Source organism: Micropterus salmoides, unplaced genomic scaffold, assembly GCF_014851395.1.
Source record: "Micropterus salmoides isolate LMB-PRFRI ecotype aquatic unplaced genomic scaffold, ASM1485139v1 Ms_hic_scaffold_4, whole genome shotgun sequence".
Classification (NCBI taxonomy): Eukaryota; Metazoa; Chordata; class Actinopteri; order Centrarchiformes; family Centrarchidae; genus Micropterus; species Micropterus salmoides.
In genome coordinates, this window is record NW_024043372.1 from 2080803 (window position 1) to 2098728 (window position 17926).

A 17926-nucleotide genomic window follows, 5' to 3' on the forward strand; every position below is an offset into this window, starting at 1 on the left:
AAATGAGGATGGAAATGAACTTTATTGTTGGTATTTCCACCAAAGAGACATTTTCCCCTTCAAACTTCTCACATTGTTGGATTTCAGTAGTTGAAATAAAATCAAATGGTGTTTGAGGCCCATCGGTGTGAAACAGTGACATTTATATTATCTCTCTTGATCTGACGTCTGTGTCCAAGACAAAATAAAACTGACTGAGATCAGACAGAGGGGGACATGTTTGGATCTTGTCCTTTCTTGCCCTGTCTGGCCTCGCTCTGTACGGTCGCTGGAAGAGACGGAAGCCGCCATGATGGCACATCAGTGTCACTTCAGGAGGGGAAGGTCACCGGGAGAAAGAGCCACAAAGCAGACAATGAGAAAGTGGGAAGAAATGGAGGCACAGACAGAAAGGGAAGGAAACTTAATTTATGAAGTGCCTTTCTAAACTAGAGCTACACGGTGCTGAACAATGCAAACCTTGAAGAAAAAGAACAACAAAACACCAAATGATGTGTGAATGACGGGCCAGGGTCTTCAGTTATTTTGTCATTTCACGCCATTTAGCCTGAACTGACTTCTATTGTGCAGAGACGGCGTTTCATTTAATATGTCCAACATATTCTCATCACAAGGTGTCACAAATTGGACGCTTGGTCAAAGACCCCTTTGGCGTCCCTTTTAATGCCCTGGATATCCTTCAGCCTTGTTGTTGTTTGCGAGAATAAATATACGACGTCTGGGTAGATTTTCAAAATAAAACTAGTGGTTAATGTTGTGAAATGTTGCACTTCGATTAGGTTTTAGGCACCAAAACTACTCGGTGTTTACAGCCAACTCCCGACGCCCTCCTGTTTTGTTTCTCCCGTAATTTGCATGTCCCTGCGTGGATCCACCGCAACCTGGCAACCCACAACGCCATCCTAGCAGCGTGCTCTCCGCACAGGCAGACAGGCCAGCATACTGTAGTGCCCGTGTGTTGGGGCTGAAGTGATATTAAAAACCTCCAACCGACGACATCCAACAACCAGTGAGCTACAATATAAACTGTTTTCTTAGCAGAAATGAATTCAAATGTCTCTAAACAGCAGCTCAGAGTGGAAAATGTACAGTCAAAGAGAGACTTCATCAAGGGAGCCTTTCTTTTTCCTTAATGCTACGTGCTTCTGTCTATAATGACATTAAATACAGAAATGAACAAAGAAATCTTTCTGAATGTCACTGAGAGGAGAGAGAGACGAGGGAGATGACTGAAATTAATCAGACAAGAAATCAGAAGAGAGAGAGAGCGAGGGAAAGAAACAATGCAGTGAGACGTCCAGTTGCGTGTTACTACCAGAATGCAGAATGTGTAAAGTTTCAATCGGCATCAACAACATGTGTGTTGCATCTAATATTATTAAATGTAGGTCTGTATGGGCCTAAAGCTGTATATTAGGAGCATATTGACATCATTGTTAGCGAGGGCGTCACCTACGCTGCAGCCGTCACTTGTTAGAGAAAGCATCAAGGGACAGAAGAGGGAGGGATAACAGGACCTGCCGGCCTTACGAACCTGCACACTTTAATTATAATTGAGAGGATTTGACGGGACAAGAGCCTCCGGCCGCCCGCGTCTCCTCAGTGTCGCTGTGAGCGGCCGGCACACGCTCCACATGAAACGGCTCAGTAATCTAACAGGATGATTGTAGCATCTGGACCGGTGGAGCACACGCGCAGTATATACAGTACAAACACAACGTTAAGCCTGCTCATTTGCATTTCATCAGACACTTCCTGTTTTGATTGAGAAAGGGAAGCGGGAAATTATTGCACATTTCATCTTCTTGCAGAGCAGAAAACACATTATATTATCCCTGAAATCACACGAAACCTCATTTGCTTGAAATGACAATTTTCTTAAAAAGACAATATCTCGCTAATGTTGCAGAAAAATACCTTCAGGGTCTTTTTTCAGAGCTCAGAAATATCAAAAACTATTTTATCAGGAGGGGGGGGGGGGGGGAGTCTCCAGTGGAATGTACTTGACAACTAAAGGTGATTCTGACCCGGGAGAGGAGGAGATACCGTCGTCTTTTCTCCGGCAGTGTTATCTGTAATGACTCAGAAATCTCTGGGCTCAACTCGAAATCTGCTGCTGCTTGTCTTTCATGTCTGAAAGCCGGAGAGAGATGGAGAGGAGCGATTCTGACGGCTGCTAAGCCTCATTAGGAGTAATGAAATCTGACCTTGATCTCTGCCAGCGATCCCTCGCACTCCTTCTAGCCGTATTATGAATCAGATGGAGAGAAATCGAGCGGTCGGAGATGGCCCTCAGCAGACACGAGCGGCGCCCGTCACTCCTGAACCAGCACGTCCTCCCCAGAAGAACGGCCGTATAGGACGATTGTGCAGCAACTTATTATGACCCATATTTACCGTTACTGTAAGGCCGCGACCTCTGACCCTATGACAGGAGCACCGGAGGTGACGTATAAAGAGACAACTAACAATTACGTCCATGTAAGGAGGTGAATGAAAGTACAACTTGAATTATTTAAAGTTTTAGTTCAGTCACATGACTTACGTTACTTCGTGATGTACCTTATTTTAAGCCAAACCTTTGTCTTTTCCTAAAACCTAACCAAGTAGTTTTGGTGCCTAAACCTAAGCAAACTATGACCATTTCACAACGTCACGTGACGTTCCAGTCCGCCTGTCCCCGCCCCAACGCTTGTACATGTCATTTTGGGGGACAGTCACATATGTCCGACAGTCATATTGTTGACAATCAGTCTTTTTTGTTGTTTAGGTATGAGGACGTGTGGCCTGAACAGGTCCTGGAGCAGCCAGGAGGGTTAATGAAGCCAATCAGAGACTCCAGCTCAGTGTACAAAACTATTTTGTGAGCTTTTCAAGTCGGCTGAGGGGTCCTGACTGTAAAAGCCTGGTCAGCTAGAGTTCAGCTCTACAGTAGTACAAAAGTATTGTATTTGTATTTATTACGGACAAGAACTAATAGAAATAAGAAATGTACACAAATATCATCTCTAGCGCCTATAGGCAGCACCCCCCTGTGTTTGTATGCATGTAAACGTACAGCCTGCGAGGCCAGCACTGGAAACGCTTCTCACAATGGTAAGAAAACCTGGGTGCTAGAAAACATTTTGTGGGCAGTTTTCATTCAAGAGACTGAGCGGCGTCTCTCAGTCCGGCATCCAGCTCTTGGAAGGTCAGAGCTGCGACCATAAGATAATGATTTGTTCAGACGGCTGTCTGTCCGTCTCACAGCTCACCAGATGTTGGCTGTGAAGCAGTTTTGTTGTTTGCCAACTAAGAAGAGATCTCTGCTAAACCACCGAGTAGTTTCTACATGATATGTGAAAAAGTGTTTTTCCGAATTAGACGGCATTATGTAGACGTTACAGCGTATCTGTAGTATTATGTACAGTAGCTTGCAGGGGTGGAAATGAATTTTTTGGCTCACCTGCCAATGGGACTGGACTTTTAACGGAGATAATAAGGTATTCTGTCGAAAACCGACTTAAAGAAGACACCAGATTGAAATTTGAAGCAAAATAATTTATTGCTATTAAATGTACTTAAGACATAACAGCAAATTGTTTTATAAACTTACAAGATGCTTATTAATGATTCAACTTAAACCTCCTCATGAATTCATTTTTTTTATGTTCTGCTTCAGCCTCATTTTTGCCCCCACACAATATTCATTAAACTTTCATGTAGTGTCTCACTACTGTAGGCCTAACATTTATTGTGGGTTGTTTTGTGAAAGAAAAAACAGTCTACATTGGTCTTTAATTTATTAATGCTAATTACTAACAAAAATATCAGAACCATTCATGCACAAAAATAACCGTTTGGTTGTAGTTTTTACTCGCACATTGTAAATCATGTTTCTGGTTCGCATCTATATCATGTATGTGAAATATCTGTTTTAGCAACGCAGCGTCCGTCCTGAACGCGTCGTGCTGCTTTTCTTCTTCTTCTTGTTTTATTTGTGGGTGCTGCCACCGGCTTTAACGGAGGGGAACGTTGGGTATTTACTGGGAAATATTTTAAAGGGAAGACACCGGGAGAGAACGGTAAAATGCGGGAGAAGCCCGGGGATAATGGGAGGGTTGACAGGTGTGTACGTTACGGTGGTAGCTAGCTAAATGCTAAAACACTCCAGGTACTCCAAGCACGACTTGACTACTCCCGACTCCAATCCCCTAACGCCCCCCCCTTACCTATCTACGCCAATCAAACACAAGAAACGTGAAGTGAACATAAACGACAACCAATGAAGGCCTCTAACCCGTGTGTTACACGTTTGTAGATCCCTTGGTACAGCGGCGACCAATTTAAGTGTGACACAACAAAAAACAACTCTGATCCGCTGTTCGGTACCGACAAAAGGCTAATAGATGGGGATATCGCACCGAAGACGTTTACCTGCCAATGTGGCGAGTAGCCTTACAACATTTAGCCGCCAAAAGGAAAATCTCTCATTTGGCAGTTGGCGGGTTTTAACTTCCAGCCCTGGTAGCTTGTTTAGCTCTCTCACATGCTTTAAGTTCCACTAAGAACCACTGAGAAAAGCGTCCCGACCGGCCCTGACGCTGTTTTCCCTCCACGTGCCTTTGACTTCCATTGTCTAAGAATGATGTACCTCCAACTCTTCTGTTCTGGTGGTTGACTTTTGTCCAGCTGGTCCCTCTCTCTCCTCATAGAAGCTATACGAACAGCAGGGGAAGCATTTGTTTCAGAGATAAATTGAGCAAAGCCCGGTGATGGATACTGTCTCACTTTTCAGCTACATAATGTTGTTCTGCAGTTTGTCTGCTACTGTTGTGTCTTGGGAATGCAGCTGAAAGGAATATAATTATTCAGATGTTCTTGTCTTTTTTTTAACTCTAACTTTTCTTTGAAGCAGGGTTAGAAGCGTGTTTTTATTCAGATTTATTCAAGGGAGAACAAAGGCAGTCAATTTCTCACCTGTGATGGGAAAACTCTGCACTCCCCTCCAGTTAATGTACTCAGTGTTTTCATTATTTCCTTTTTAAATAATCCTGAGTCACAGCAGGTCATCTGAGACTTAAATTAAATATAAATGAAATTAAAAAAAAGGTGCTGTCACGTAAAGCTCATGTGTTGCTCCTGGTATTATGATAAAGGTTTAACTGAGCTGGAGATAACTTTCCTCTCAGCTTTAAATGAGTTTTAATCCTTTCCTGTGTGCACAAAGTCTTGCAGGACTGTAGAAGAGAAGCGTGTCTCTTGTTATCTCTCGTTTTAAGCGTAACCAAAAGTTGTAGCACGTCTTGCTATTTTGGCTTTTTAGATTCACATACGTCTGCAAAGTTTAGACTATGAATCGATTCGCTGATCGCAGAAATGATCTGATTCCACCTTTCGTAAATGTGAATATTTTATAATAATATATAATATATCATAATCGATTTATTGGGAAAATAATGGACAGGTTAGTCGCTAATGATAATTATTAATGCTGATGAGGTTTTGGGGCGTGGTTAGGCTTTCTGTCATCTGTTGCTCTGAGAGGAATAACGATGAAAGTAGAAGAAATGAGGAGAGACATCCATAATCAAGGAGGAGGAGGGGGGGCATTAATATACAGCACAGCCTGTGGGGACGAAGCAGGGAAGAGATGAACCAATGAGCTTCTTTAAAAGCAGTTTGCTGACGTAATGAACCATCCGCTAAAGATCGAAACAGAGAGTCTTCTTGGTTCCACGTCAGTAACTTTTTATCGAATGAAATGCTGTACGATGGTGAACAAATTGCCAGGAAAGAAGATTGGGAAGTCGCTGGCAGCTGTTGTGACTGACCCTCCTGGCGAGCGAGTTCAAGGTTTCAAAGTAGTTTATTAATTATAATACACAAGGCTGTATAACAAAAAGAAAGTCCCTTCATGCTACACACAGAGCTTAACAGATAAGTACATGTGTATTAAAATGGTAACACACAAAATAAATAATATACACGATATACACAGTTTTATATACATACAATGTTTCCCATGTAGACTTTACTTATTATATTATTATATAGTATATTTGGCGACCCATTTCACCGTTTTGCAGAGAAACAGATACTTGTTATCTATTAGGTTGGATATTTTACAAGCACGGAGCGAGTAAAGCCACAGTTAACTCACCGGTGCAGATGTCATTTGTTGGCTACCATGGCTGTTTCATTATGATGGGCTACGTCGTTAACAAGCCTCCTCCACATGCAGCGCTGCTGCCGCTGCTGCTGCTGGAAACGGAATTGCAGGAGGAAAAATCCCGAAGACGAGTTCTTTTATAAAACGTAGTGCTGAGAAAGTCAGCAGAGACAGAGCACGCCGCCGTGTTTGCGGCGCAGGTGTAGGTTTGTGAGTGTGGGGAAACTGAAGGGACCGGGAGTAGATTGAATTAGTGAGTAAACACTAATGTAATGAAGTACAAGTTGCGATTACTGTGGACAATATTGCGATTTGTGATTCGAACATTCGTTCTATGAGTCTACTTGCATCAAGGAATGCGTGAAATACTGACATTTTGAAATGTGTGTTTCCCAACTTGAACAAAGTTAAACAATATTCATAACGATGACTAGTAAAACTGATGTAAAACAGAACAAGGGGAGCGTGTTGCTCTACAGAGGAGGCGGCTAGAAGCAGCACATATTTGCACACCGGCTCAGCATACATCTGTCTAATGCAGAGTCTCTATCCACAACCTGGAGGAGGAGGAACTGTACACGAGTGTATTAAATCAAGAGTATAATGTTTAGTTAATAGTTTACTGTTAGTATAACAATACACTATAATAGTATACTTTTTTACCACTTGGTGAGTATTAAAACCAGTAGCAGCTGTTTCATTTCTGTGGGTAGTTTTTTAAAACTTAGTCTTTGTGCAAGCAAAAGGCTCCTCATCGGTCTCTAATTTAAACTCTTAGTACTAACTTGTCAATTATTATATTGTTCAACATTTAATGATTTGCTGTAGCACGTCAAACTTGTCCCGCCCCATCCAGGCTGTGTGGCCGTCAAACTTTATAACTCCTCCCTCTAAGTGTCTGACACACTGTTTTAAACTGGACATTATTATCTGTTTTGTGCAATAACACCTGCTTAAATACTAAAGTGCAATACTATCTGCTGCTACTATTTATTCAGTATTACCGTTCGCCATAACAAATCCTTAATTATGTAAATGCTGTACATATCCACACTCCTTTATATTTTCTTTATTTTATATTTTTACTCTGATATTTATATACTTCTCTATATACCACTATCTTTATATATATTTCTTTTTGTGCCCTTTGTGCAATGTGTGCAACTGTGACACAGAATTTCCCTTCGGGGATCAATAAAGGTTGGTTGGCTGACGATTCTGTGGGAAACAGACGTACAAAAACACATTAATGTTAACATACTTTGACTTTAAGCTTTCCCTAATCAAATATTTTGTGAAGACGTGTGGATTAATATCACGGTGACCAGTGTCATGCTTTTAGTATTGTCTCATTCTCACTCTGAATGTCACCGCCGCTTCAGCTTCACGCTTGAACTATCACTTGCTGAAACACACACCAACAGTCTCTCTTTAATGAGCACAATAAATGCTTTCACAATTAATCAAAATGTGACGTCTGCTTGAAGGGAACTTGCTGCCGTCCCGTGTATTTGTCATATGGATGCAGTCATACTGTGTGAAGATGTATTGTTGAATGTGTGAGATGACACAGTCGCCAAGCCGATGCCGCTCGGGCAGTGATGCTCGTCTGATTAGTCTGTTTTTATTTCTTTTTCTCATTTGGTTTCCTGTCACTCGGGCCGGCTGCTAATCTGCTAACTGTGTACATTCCGCCGCACACAGCCTCACAGGGATCCGGGGGAGTTATTTCCTTTTCCATTCAATTAATCAATTTAATCATGATCCACAGTCGCCACGTTAATGACTGTGGCACACATTAATGGGAAGGAAGTGTGTGTGTTTGGGCCTGCATGGCGGTGAGGTCTCAGCTGACTCAGTTGAGGGATGCTTGAGTTCTGAAGACTTTTATTATTAACAGAGGCAGTTAGTCACGAGATGACTGTACTAAACTGTGGAAGGCTGATCACACCGATTTTCATTTGAACATTTACGTAGGAAATATGCCTGTCCTGCTCTGTTGGGAGGGAGCAACAGGAGAAACGGAGAAACGAGTTTCAGCCACAGGCGGTATAAATGCAGTGGACGTAGCCGCCGTGACATCACCCGTTGGTTTGCAGACTACCATTCTGAAGACTTTGGCATTTTGGCCGTCGCCATCTTGGTATTTTTGGAACCAGACGTGATCATAGTTGGATGAGAAGGTGGAGATAGCTTTCTAGGTTAGCAAGGTGCATCGTAATTACTGTTAACTGTGATTTAACTGGGATGCAAAAAACTCCTTATTAAGCCTTTTCAGCGGCGCTGATTGAATGTACACAGAGCAGCCGGCCTGTTGTCATGCTCAGGCGTCACATATACACGCTTTGGGAAAAACGTGGCTATTGTACGCAAAACGGCGATTTTGCGTACACCCCCAGGTTCGTGTATGAGTGTGACCAGAAATGCTAATAGCGCTTCTGGTCGCTAAGTAGCTAGCTAGCTAGCAATGTTTGTGTTTAAGGAGTTGACAGTCCTCCGAGGCAACTTACCCTAACCTTAACCATCACAGAAGTTAGTGCCTAAACCTAAGTCAGTAAATATATGTACGTCAACCGTTTTGCAAGTAGGGTTAGCCTCCTTTGTGTTGCAACGCTATTGCAAACTGCTGCATATCATACACACGCAAAATCGCCATTTTGCGTACAATAGCCACGGTTTTTCCAAAGCGTGTATTGAGTGAGTCGCTAGGGATGCAACGATTATAGATTTTGTTGGTACGATTATAGTCAGAGGATCACGGTTTCACGATTATTATGCATTAAATACTTTAACAACACTTGTAATTAAGTTGATTTTTAATGTAACCCAGTATAAATAGTAGAGTATAAAAGAGTTCATTAAAAGTCAGTTCATATTGATGAACAAGGCCAAAACATGGTGATGTATTTTTGTTAAAAACTATTGTACATATGTTGTACGCTAAACAACTCTAAAAAGATAATGTTTAGTTAAAAACATGTTATGAGGAGTTCATGGTTTTTATATGCAACTGGTAAATCTGTGGTAATTGTGCTGGAGTCTAATAGTGGGTTGGGAGATTTGTGTTAGCTCTGCTGATGAAGTAAAGTCAGAAGTCTTTAAAGAGGTGGTATTCTGCTCATTTTCAGGTTCAAAATCTAATATAGAGGTTGTACCAGAGCAGGTTTACATGGTTTAATTAAAAAAAAATGCCATTTTTTGTCATACTGCACATTGCTGCAGCTCCTCTTTTCACCCTGTGCTGAAGGCTTCGTTTTAGCTATGGAGTGATGCATCTTGTCTCTAAATGATCTTTGTTGGGAGTTGCACATGCTCAGTTCCTAGTTAAGGACTACTAGCCAATCAGAAGCAGAGAAGGGCGGGTCAGCGAGAAGCCGGTAAACGGCTCGGGTTCAGCCATACGTGTTGCCGACCGGCTTGGCAACACGGACTGGAGCGAGAGTTTCAGAGCGGTGAGTTATTAATCTGTATCCATAAAGTTTTAACTGAGCTCTGTCTCTACATCACAGGAACAACTTCATGTCCACTGACTGCCTGGAGGGTAGCTAGTGTTTGGAAGGGAGAGGAGAGCTGTGTGCTGCAGCTCGCTGTTTCTGAGGGCGTGTCGGAGTCGCCGCTTGGCGAGCGTTATATGAGGTGCGTTTAGCTTTCATCCCTGTGACGTCACAGTATATGTTAAGTAACGTTAAATGCAGCTACTATGGAAATTGAAAAAATAGCGTAGTGTGTCACAACAGCACCGAGTGTCTTGTTAAGCTAAACGATGCGTTGTTTCATGACTCAAATGTTGTGAAGATGATGCACTTTGCTCACTTTTAGCTCTCACTATGACAAATTGCTTAAAACAATACACTGTATATTCACGCAAAACCAGCAGGCCACTTTTTGTCCCTTATTTCATAGTAACAAAGTTGGCAACACTACGTTAGAGAGAACGCAGGTTTAAGGCACCTTGGGCAGCTTCGGCTTCACTTTTTAGACCCCGTTTGGTTTCAGCAGGCGAGATGTAAGGGGGCTCTGGCTGAGATGACACGATAGGCAGTATGTGACTTGACAAGTGTGCTGTGGAAACTTGAAGCCTCCTGGTCACAAACACTGAGCGAAGCAGCTGTTAACCTTTAGAAATGAACAATATTTACATATTCAGAGACTCTGGGTTTCCTGACGAGGAGGAGGAAATGTCATTTTTAGAATTTTCCACAAGGTAACTGAACTTTTTGTTGTCGGACACAAATTATCATTCAAAGGAGAGTTTGTTTATATGTCTGCAGGGGACCTTTAAACTCATGCGGGGGGGGGGGGTTACATCAGTACACCACAGCATGTGTGGACAAAGGAAGGACTTGAGGCAGGAAGAAGGGAACCAAAGACGCCGGGAAGTCAGAAGCCGTTTCTTTAAAAGCGGTTCACTGCAGTTGGGTGACGTAATGAACCAACAGAGAGTCAGGAGGCAGAAGGAGAGGTGGTGGGGGGGCAATGAAGGCCAAAAAAACCAAGGATGGATCCTGCTTGGTATCCATGGAAACGGTGGTAGATGCGATCACTATTTCCTCCGAGGTTTTTCTGATGAGCTCAGGGACCGGGGCCCCCTAAAGGCTGGATAATAAACTGCGCCGTCTGGCAGTTAAACTGCTGTGGGAAGAACGGAGAAGGAGGAGGGAGCTAATGAGCGCATGGATTAACTGCTGCCAGCTAACAGTCAGCGGACGGAAAACACCCGCCCACATGCATCCCCTGTTTGATTAGATGTAATCCCAGGGGCTCAAATGGGAAGATTTCTGTAACTGTTGATTCATTGTTGAATTTTACAAACACGTGTGAAGTGCGTGGACAGAAACAGAGGAGATAGAAAGAAGAGCAGGAGACATGCCACTTTCATGAGGGAGATATTGTACTTTTTAATTAATAATATAATTAGTTAATTAATAAGTTTAATTACCCAAAAGTTTATACAAGTAAAGCTGAAATGTTTAGTCTGTTGACGGAAAATAAATTGGCAACTATTTTGATCAAAGTTTTTTTATGATTTGAATGTTAGTTAATATTGTAGATGTTAGGGGACGGGACAGAAAGAACCCAAACGCAACACTCAGAGGGAAGGAGGTTTTATTGAGGGTTCACGGAGGGGGCTAGGGAAGAGGTGAGGGAGGAGAGGTGGACGCCAGGGGACGCGGGCACGGAGGACCGAGGAGCAGGCGAGGCACGGGTGGTGAGGCGAGGAGCAGGGAGGAGCCGGGAGGGCGCCGTGGAGGAAGCCCGAGAGGTGAGGAGCGGAGGATGAGCCCAGCCGACTGAACGGATGACGAGGGTGAGTGAACCTGGGAGGGAAAACAGACAGAAAGACAGGGTTAGTGACCGGAGCGACAAAATGCAGGGAAAAAGAGAAAAAACAAGGAACATGAGAGCCTGGACGTAGAGGTGGCACCGGGTAAGGAGCAACGACGATCAAGCGAGGATGGTGTGGAGAACCGGGGTTGAAATACTGGCTGGGATGAGGTTGATTACTGGCAGGTGTGGCAGGCTGACGAGGTGGCTGATGAGGTGCAGGTGCAGGTCCAGCTGGGCTCAGGAGCTGAGGGAGAGAGGAGGAGAACACAGGGAGGCAGGCAGAGCAAAACAATGGGTGAAATAAAGTGAGAAAAAAAAAGTAACACCAGGACACTCACCGTCAGCTGGGCTGTCCCCATAACAGTTGAGGTTTGGACTGTTGGTTGGACCAAACAAAGCGTTGTGAGGGTGCCACTTTGGGCTTCTAGGGAAACTGACGGCAGAACCTTTACAAACCAAACAACTGATCGATCAATGGAGAAAATAATCAACAGAGGAATTCATAAGGAAAAGAATTATTAGCTGCAGTCTGATACTAAACTGTTGAGAATGAGCTCCAGCTCAACAACTACAGCAGCAACATCCTGCTTTACATTAATGCATAAGGAATAATACTTATGATATAATATATAATAGTACAACAGTAACAGGGGACATTTTATTTTATTGAGAACCTTTAATACTTTTCGTACATTTTCCTGATTATACTTTCACCTGTAACAGAGAACTTTAAAGGAGACGTATTAAACTGCATTTCCAGTCCTGTATTGTAGTTCTGTGACTCCTGTGTGCAGCTTTGCATGATTCAAAGTTAAAAAAGATATTTTATTTTCTTATACTGACTCTTCATGTAGGCCAGTGGTCAGCAATAGGCGGCCCGCGGCCAGATTGCTTTGATAGCAATAGTGATTGTGCCTCTAAAATAAAAGCGCAAGAATGTATTTTGCAGCAATGCTTCATGTCGAGTTTATTAAGAGCTTTTACTTTGAAGAGTTCTGAAGGAAATTCAAAAGAGTCTCTGGCCTGCCGTCAGTAAACGTGTGATTGGATTCCCCTGCATTTTATCAGGGAAATGAAAATAAGTGTCCACATGTTTATGAATGCGGATCAAACGCGGATGTGAGCATGTGCAGAAGTGTCCTTTTATTCAATTTGTTTGTTTTAAGGTAGAAAAAAATATCCGCAATAAAAAAAAGATGTAATCGATCTCACAACCTACCCGTCGGGAGTCCCGCACAGCACCGACTAAGCTAAACGAGCACGTGATTTCACACGGTTTGTTCGCTTGGAAGATTTTGGCCCGATGCCAGACTTATTTGCAGACGCCTGATGTAGGCCTTCATTTCAGCCTCTGTCTGAACCAAGCTGTAGATGCTCCTGTCTCTTTAAGGACAAAGCCACTGTCTTCTCATTGGCCAAGACCTGAAGCATGTTACCAGGCTGTTGTTGTTGCTGGGCAGAACAGGCAGACTGAGCCGTTGCTGTGGGACCATATATGGAACAGCGGCTCCGTCTGGCTCCTGGTGTCGTATTACGGAGCCGTTGGTAGGAAAAGCAGTTGAAATCTGAGGTTTTTGCTCACAGGGATTTCTTTTAAATACTTTAACCTAATTTTTTTAAGCTTTGGCCATGTTTAACATGAACATCCTAGATTAAAACACTTTAGAAAAGTCATAAAATGTGGAAAAGCGTAATGGGTATTAGTACTTTTACTGAGGTAAAGGATCTGAATACTTCGTCCACCGCTGGACGGGCGTTGATGCTAAAAGAGAAACCGTCCCTCGGCCAGTATCTGCAGAGGCAGGACAGATGTCCCTTTCTTCTCCCTCACAGGTGCTTTGTTTGTTCTGTACGGCGTATTTATTCTGGCTGAAGCTATGTCGGGCCATTTTAAGTGCTCACCTGACCGGCAGACGGGTTATCAACAGCAGAGCAGAAGCAGGCAGAGGAGCAAAGGTCTGCCTGGGACTGATAAGAAAAGCAGATGGACGGAGGAAGAGAGAGGCAGACAGAAATAGAGAGAGAGAGACGAAGTGGACATACATTCACACTCTCACCCCCTCTTATCTCCTTTCTTCTCTCATCCTTTGCAGAAAACTGCTCTAAGGAATAATCTGCTGCTTTCTTTATTAATTTTTTGTAGTTTTGCAGTTTGTTTCATCCTCCTGCGCTCCGTCCTTTTGTCTCCTCTCTTTGTAAATCTGAGGTTTAACTCCGTCAGCGGTCCGACCAGGAGCGTTAAGACTGTCCTCAGCATCAGTTATTTCAGCAAATTCGCCAAAACGACATCTGCTTATGCTCGGCTGACAGCGCCATCTAGCGGCTGTAGGGATGACGTCTGTCAGGAGCAAAACAGGAAGGTTTTTATAGAGACCCACAGAGGGCCGGTTTCCTACCAGCTGTCAAAATTGGTTTCTTTTGACCACCGCTCACTAACCTTAACCTTAATTTAACCCTTTCCTAAACCCTATCCACAGTGCTTACATGGTGGTCGGCTTGTACAAAGCCCCACCAGGATCTTTTCATTACCTGAACCAAGTGTTGCAAGTGAAACATAATCATATTAAAAATATTTGTATTATCATTCTTCAGTTGTTACAAAGGACAACTAAGGAGATATGCTGTTAATAAACATGTTAGTGATGCTTTCAACATTTTGCTTGATGCATAACGTTGATTGTATGTTTGTATATGAATGAAACTCACAGGAGACTGACTTCACAGAATACAAAGTGGACCCGTTCAGACTCCGATCAGGTCTCGGTTCCTGGAACCTAAAGGACATATTCGGACATCTGATGTAGAACTGTGCTCAAATCCTACAGAACAGCTTTTGTTCTCGTTGCACGTGTCTTTTTTAAGTCCATGCTACCACACGCACACAGTTCTCTTTGGCAAAGGCTGTCTGAGGTCAGGACGGTGGGACTTACTAAGGATGATCTTCAGCTGGTGGGAAATGGAACATGTGGACTTCTGTATGGGCACATAGTCGGAGATTTAAGACCAGAGAGACCTCTTGTCCGGATCTCTCTACCAGCTGTGACACCTCTTCAAAGACCTGAGTGAATTATTGAACACGCCGCAGTGGCTGGCAGCTCTCCTGACCGCTGCGAAGGCGAGAAGACGGATGGTGTTTCCATTTAAATGATTGACCCAGCCTCGCTGCTGGCATTTTGAATTCCATTTGAACCTCCAGTCTGAAATCGTTTTGGATTTGTGAAGGCATGAGTCATTCACTAACCAGGCACAAGACTGCCACTCATCAATTCTGTATAGTGAAGCTTGTTTCTTACATGACAAGTCAGATTTTAATACACTTCATATGCTAAATGGGGCATATTCACCTGCCTGTGAGCTATTACTGAGGGGATTTGTGTCAGCCGGTCGTGTCATTTTGATGGTCCGTGTGTCGTTTTGCTGGGAATACAAAAAAAAGCTTAGCGTGGACAAAATGTGGGTGTGATGGATGTATGTGTGGAAGCAAGGGCTGATGAATGTGATTAGAAAACCATAATAGAAAAGAAAAACAGCAAGAGAAAGAGCACATGCGTGGGAGGGAAGAAATTCTTCTCTTTTCCTTTTCTGCAGAGTTGGCCTGCCGCCTTTGGCAGGGAGGAAGATTAGAAGGGTGTTTTGGAGTTTGCCTTTTTGTTGTGGTTCTGAATCCTCACCGTGGCCAAATTCAAGCCTTCGGCTGACTCAGGCTGTTAGCTTGATGCAGCTTTTCATCCCCGACTATCCCAGGTTATCAACTCGGCTTTTTGCTAGCACACAGGGAGCCCGGGGAGGGTCTGGTTGATAGTGGGTGGTGATAAGATCCAGTGTCAATTTTTTTCTCAAGCGTAGCCCCCGGCTCCTGGAGCCCCAGACTGATTCGGATTGGTCTTTGTAGATAATCTGTTTGAGGATGTCCTCAGGGCTGTGTAACTGATCAGCTCGGGGTCACAGTAGCATTTGAAATCCCTTCAAATCCTTTAAACAGAAACCAGCTATCTGCCAAAATAATCAGTCAGTACACAATAGGAGGGTTTTTGGCCACCCGTCAGTCACCAGAGTTCCTCCCAAGGTCGAGGCAAGAAGGGCCTGGAACTGTCCAGAGGACGTGAATTGATTTACAAAGTCTGTTGACAGTTAAGCTCACTTCCATTTTCATAGCATGTTGAAAGCTGAATATTCAGAGTACTTGTGACTAATCGGATCTGTCTCCTTACAAATCGAATACTGAAAATAATGCTTCCTGTAAAGACTATTTAAATTATTTTCTGCTTCCATAGGTGTAGTGGTGTGTGTATGTGCAGGTAGATGGCGTAAACACTGTGTGTGGGTGGCTTACTGAATACCTATCTGCAAATATGTATCAGTGCACATGTATTACAGTCTTTCGTGAAACTTCAGGGGCTCCTCGTCCAGGGCAATATACCAGGTGAAATGGCAACAAGCCTTAAGAGAATTGCTGAACAAACCCGGGAAATAAATGTTCCTTTGTTTGCTGTTGCTCAAATTTGTATGTAAGTAAATGGATAGTAAAGCACCTTTCTAGTCTTTACTCTACATGTCACATTCACCCATTCACACACTGATGGCAGAAGCTACCATGCAAGATGCCAGCTGCTCATCAGAAAGGAAGTAATCATTCACAGCCATCAGGCTTTTTTTTCTCTCTCCAATTTTAAGGCCAAATTTATTGTAAGAGTACGTAAATGTGTGCCCACTGCCAATGACTCATTTCAACCTCTCGAAAAACTGCTTCACACCATAATGCAAAAAATCACATCACACTTAGTGCTATCCAATGGAAACATGCAGGACAGTCGAGCACTTGGCCTTTTCTCCTATTTATTGAGAAACAAGGGGACATTTCAGTACATCCAGGCCACACAGTTATCCTTGCTCGTCCATTTGTTTCTTCACACTTTGCTGTTTGATGTCAGGTGTTCTAATCACTGCCAAAGCACAGGTTAAACTTACAGCAGTGATCCTATGACAAACCAAAGGGAAGCATCCCTCTCAGGAACTGAGAGAGCAACTGTCAAAATGAAGAGAGCTTCTCATACGGTGGACACTGCGACCACCACACCAAATGTAAATAACTGGCACCGGTTCAGAGTGATGGCATTTTGAGTTGGGCGATGAAAACGGCCGCCGCCACTCCATAAAGGGCTGTTCCGTCCATGTTGAAGTTGATCCCAATCAGCAGCAAGAAGCGAGTGATTCTTCTATCAATCAACGTTGCCAATATTAATCCTGTAGTAACAGACAGAAGAGTGGTTGAGACAAAGTTTACTGCTGCACGTACACAGATTTTCCATAGGTCTTCAGAATTGTTCCCAAACCAACGCCCAGGAGAAGAGCGACCATGGTCGTAACCCTCCATTTTCGTAGAGTCTGTGTTACCCAAAGATTGACAAACAAAGTTCAGTAATGGGATCTTGTATTGTGGTTGAGTTGAGTCGCTTCAGTGTCTGTTATTATGTTGTGTTTCAAAACCACCAATCTTCTGATTAGTGAGCGACCCGCTCCACTGCCAAGCCTCAGCCGCCCCATGTACTTGGCTAAATGTACTTTGTTACATTTTATTACATAACTTGCAAATGTAATATAAAATCGACACCACTTTATGCTCAAGACCGGAACTTCTCAACACAGACCTGTGAGTTGTGATCAAGTTTCAACTAATATGACAGTTATTACTTAGCAGCAAACCAAAAATTACAGATAGCTGGCGCTTTAATCTTTGATTAAACTGACTGGACAGTTGATTCGGTGGTTGCCTAGCAACATGATAAAAACGCAGCGCTTTTCTCTTTTCCAAATTCAACCAAAAAAAGTCATTGCTGTGCGTCTCGCGTTTTCTTTGGCGTTAGCGGTTGGCATTACCGCCACCTGCTGGATTAAACAATGTAAAATATTTACAGTGTTCACCCAAAGTGATTCCATTCACAACTGTAGTCCGTCTAGTCATTTTTAAGTTATTTTATTTTCTATTTTTGTGTCTATAGTAGCATTTTCACGACCCCCATGGGACCAGGTCCGACCCCCAGCTGCTCCAGAGCATTCATGACATGCCACCTGGCTGTGGTGCTAAGTAAAAAGTGCAGATAACTAAGATGTCCACTCGAGGCACAGCTCTGATCCAGGTGGAATTTATCCATATTGATGTTGCACTAATAGAGTATTCATTACTCATTAGCAGCAGTCAAACTGTCAAATCAATAAGACCTTTGCTTTAATAACAAGCCAGAGCCAAAGCAAACCCCTTGTTTAACAACAGCGCTGCACACTGGAAGATAAAATCTCAGCTATAAATCTAAAAGACTGGGAGACCGTAACCTCAGAGTCCATATCTTACAATGTAATTTCCTAAAACTGGTTTCACAGTGAAGTTGAAGTTTACATGCCAGCGTATTGGATATAGTGACACACACCAAGAAAATGCTTTTGTTTAAG

At 43.2% G+C, this 17926-nt stretch overlaps 1 protein-coding gene and 1 long non-coding RNA gene across 3 annotated transcripts in view; one reads left to right on the top strand and one right to left on the bottom strand.

Annotated features, from left to right (window-relative positions):
• Positions 1-17926, top strand: part of LOC119886700 (metabotropic glutamate receptor 7) — a 320159-nt gene that overhangs the window by 247600 nt on the left and 54633 nt on the right. The gene's annotated exons all lie outside the window — the stretch shown is intronic.
• LOC119886702 lies at positions 11155-11634 on the bottom strand. Its single transcript, XR_005441536.1, has 2 exons — positions 11550-11634; positions 11155-11469 (listed from the first exon to the last, which is right to left on the bottom strand). It is a non-coding gene; the product is annotated as an uncharacterized LOC119886702 (long non-coding RNA).